General features: G+C 37.7%; 1 long non-coding RNA gene across 2 annotated transcripts; it reads left to right on the top strand.

Moving 5' to 3' along the window:
- Window positions 1–515: 515 nt before the first annotated feature.
- On the top strand, window positions 516–3,474 carry LOC138193900 (uncharacterized). Of its 2 annotated transcripts, XR_011177891.1 has the most exons (3): window positions 516–604; window positions 1,512–1,657; window positions 2,032–3,474. It is a non-coding gene; the product is annotated as an uncharacterized lncRNA (long non-coding RNA). The 2 variants fall into 2 exon arrangements; XR_011177890.1 differs by lacking the exon at window positions 516–604 and having other exon boundaries at window positions 613–1,657.
- The last annotated feature ends 546 nt before the right edge of the window (window positions 3,475–4,020 follow it).

Below are 4,020 nucleotides of genomic sequence, written 5' to 3' on the forward strand. Positions count from 1 at the left end.
AGAGGAAACAACAAAGTATAAATATGAAATGATAAAAATAGACCAAGTCACTGTTAACACTTTTTCAAAGATAAAAATATGTTACGTAACTTATTTCTCCTCCCCCTGCTGGACCAAATATGGAAGTAACACTAAAAGTAACAGTTTAAAAAAAAATGTCTTTCAAGTAACATTCATCTGTAAATATATGTATATATTCGGTTATTACACTTAATACTTATGTTTTGGCTTTTCTTTTAATACTTAATCAAAATCTTTGTAATTTAATCTATCAGTATTATTATTAACTAGAGGTTGGCTCCAATGCTCACGTCGCCTCCCGAAGAGGTCGAGATGGAAGCTACAGCAAAGAGTCAGAGGGATGTGATTCCTGGTAAAGCAAGTTCACGTTTCACCAAAGATTTAAAGAAGTGAAATACCTCTCGGTTTAAGGAAAGTTGGTTTTTTGTTTGTGTCGCTGGTTACGCGACAAATGTAAGTCTGTTCTGTGTCGTTTCCCGTCGGCGTCAGTGAACTCCGGATGACGGAGGAGCCGAGTGGGCTTTTCTCGATCTTCGTTTTGTTCCGGAGGAGTCGGCCAGAAGTCGGAGGATCCGTCGACCAGGTGAGCGTCGGAGCCGGGGAGATACCTTCAGCTCGACAGGTGACCGCGTCTTCGCCGAACTCGACGTCAACCTGTCGGACGGGACCTACGAGAGAGGAGCGATAATGGAAAGTACAGATAAAGAAGCATCGACATTTTTGTTCAGGAGTTTCCTATGAAAATAAACCCTAATAATTTAATAATAACTGTAATCAAGATTAATGACCGTACGACCAGGCTCAAAGTGAGCTTTCTGTTTTCTTTACTGAATGTCGATCCGATGTTTCCTTCAGACGAAATGAGATTTAACTGGCTTTTTTAATGGCTTTTAAAATAACAGCTTCTTCTCCGGTACCGGCTCGGCTCGGCTGTACTCGCTGTTTTATTTGTGGGGTTTCCATTGTCCGTGGATGGTTTCCGGTACCTGCCACCTGGTCCTGTTGCAGGGTCTCACGAAGGTCTCACACTGAACTTTATGGCGATTTTGTCGAAGTGGTCAAAAAAACTGCACAGTGCACCTTTAATGGAGCCCGTACCTTTTACAACCAGAGAGATGACGCCGGATTGCCTTGTTGTTGTGCATTCAATACTAAGCTATTCAAATAATACAGGTTCATATATTCATGTTTTTATTTTAAACATGTGCAAGGTACAGTGAGCAGGGTGGCCGTGCCACTGCCATTTATAAACAGACCTTGTCAACTGATACCAATCCAGTATCAACATTGTCTGTCAATTACATGATAATCATGCATACAAACTATTCAAATTGCTTTTATTTTAACTTTATCCATTCACTACAATATATTGGATTCATGTTAATGTGTATTTAAAGACATTAAAATTTGTGGGAAAAAATTGGGGGAAAAAATATAAAAAATTGTCTAATCAACCAAAAATGTCACTGCTCACTTTTTCCTTCTTCCAGAGACCAACACCACAGGAAGGAGAACAGAAGAAGTCGTGTATTTGCTGCCATGATGAATCCACAAAGATGAAGAACTCCTTCATCTCCGTGGTTTTCCACCTCTCGGATCAACTCACCTGAATGAACATCACCGTCCCTCTGAGCAGGTGAGACAAAACACTAAAACCAGAGGAGTCGGTTCGTCCCGACATCTCAACCTTCCTCCTGATAAAGTAAAAGTTTGAACACAACTCTGCTGTGACTGACAGGTCAAAGTCAACTTTATTGTCATTCCAACATCGTACAAGAAATACAGACAGATCAAAGTATTGTTCTTCACAGTGCAAAATAAAAAGAGGAAGCAACAAAGTATAAATATGAAATGATAAAAACAGACAAAATCACTGTTAACACTTTTTCAAAGATAAAAACATCTGTTATTTTTTGAAGGTCTGCAGCAGCTCGACTGGTCTTTAACCTCCTGAAATTCACTCCTACTACTCCGCTCCTCCTCCTCCTCTTCCTCCTTCTCTACATCCAGGACATGGTCCAACCTTACATCCCAGCCCGTTCACTCTGCTGCTGCTCCTCCTCCTCCTCCTCTTCCTCTTCCTCTGTCCTGGATCCTAAATGGTAGGATGAGCTCCCCAACGACATCAGGACAGCAGAAAGTCTGAACATCTTCCACCACAAACTAAAAACACACCTCTTCAGACTTCACCTTGAACAGTAGAACTTTAGTATCTTAAAATAGAACTTACTGATAGAACTTTGGAGTTTAGCTTTCTGGAAGAAATTGTATTTTCTTGATTCTTGTTGTTCTGGTTTGAACCCTCATGGTTGAAATGAACTTATTGTAAGTCGCTTTGGATAAAAGCGTCACATAAATGAAATGTAAAAAGGTCTTAATGAATTCTAAATACTGGCAATTAAAATCATCTATAATATTATAATAATAATAAAATGGATTGGAATTGATCCTTCACTCTCCAGCTCTTCAATTCAATCACATCAATTTCTCCAAGCTCAGCTTTTAGTAACAGTCAGACTTCAGGAGTGTTTTGTGCGACCCGTTGGGGTTCCCCCGAGAGGTTCTGACTCTCCTTCTTCCCTGAAAACAAAATTCAGCATCAAAAACAAATAAAGGTAAAAGTCCAAACTATCCCTCATTTATGGTTCTTTAGTAAAAATCACAACAATCACAATTTACATTTCTGTTATATCCTCATTTAGTTGAGTTTACTGCTATTAAATGTTGAAACTACAACATACACACTCTAGAAAACCATCAGGGGAAAATATATTGTGGTTCAAACTGTGCTGCAGTGCATTGTTATACAAAAGGGTTACTCACCGTCAGAGTTCACCTCCGTTAGATCTTCTTGTTCTTCAGAAATGATCTGGGACCATAAAACAACATTATTAATAATAAAACACAGAAGAAAGGAATTAAAAAGTGAAGGTGGAACATCTTTTTACCTTTAAAATACAGCAACAGGACGACTGTTACTAGAACTGCTCCAATCAAAATAGCTCCAACTACTCCACCTATTTTAACTGCTTCCTGTTGTCCTTCTTTGTTTGTTTGACATCCGGTTGCTTCAGTTAGTCTACCGGCGTGCATCATGTAAACAAAAAGACGAACTACCTCCTTGTTGTTTTAGTTAATTCTCTATTCTGACTTCCTGCAGCCAATAAATAACCCGACTGTTTAACTCTGCATTTCTCCATTAGAGGTTTATTTCATCTTTAGTATTCGTTGCTACTTTGAAATTACAGAGAAAAATGATCAACGTGACTTGATAGAAAATTATTTCTACATCCTGACAGATGAGCTCAACCTGCTGCAGAGCAAATGATCTGGTTTCAGATTATAAACTGAATTTATAGGCCGATATTGAGGAGTGTTAAACCTTTAGTTCATTTTAAAATGTTCTTTCTGTGCAATAAGTTACTTGAATCTCCAGTAAAATATTTAACTTACTGTTTCTGAAGTCATTTCTTTCACTTTTAAAAACCTGCACACATAATAGCTGCTCTGTTGAAATATTCTCTGTTGAAATATTCTCTGCCCCTCATGTTCCTGCAAATCAGGAATTAAAACTACCTGTGGTCATGTTCCTGCCCGTCTTCACCTCTGAGTGTTTGTTAAATGTACTCACCCTTAGTCAGCGAGGGGTTGAAGAGGATTAACTTCTTCTTTGTTCCTGCAAACAATAAAAAGGTTTAAAAGAAAACAAATATTTAGATAATCTAAGAGAAACTTAAAAAAAAAAAAAAAAGAAATTTAAATTGTGAAGTAGAAAGAAGAAATTGAGGAAAAATGTTGTTAAAAGTTGAACTAATGAAACATTTTCTGATTATTATTATTACAGGTTTAATTAAACAGGAAATCATCAGTAAATCCACTGTAGGTATAATTTAGGCCGACTGCTCCTTTTACTTCAGGAGTTCTGTTTTTATTCAACTTTTTACTTCAACTGTTGCAAACAGACTTCAGCATCACAAACAAATACAATTCAAATACATT

This window comes from Embiotoca jacksoni, unplaced genomic scaffold (genome assembly GCF_022577435.1).
Source record: "Embiotoca jacksoni isolate LCO1_2020_lvr unplaced genomic scaffold, fEmbJac1.0.p SCAF_98, whole genome shotgun sequence".
Taxonomy (NCBI): Eukaryota; Metazoa; Chordata; class Actinopteri; family Embiotocidae; genus Embiotoca; species Embiotoca jacksoni.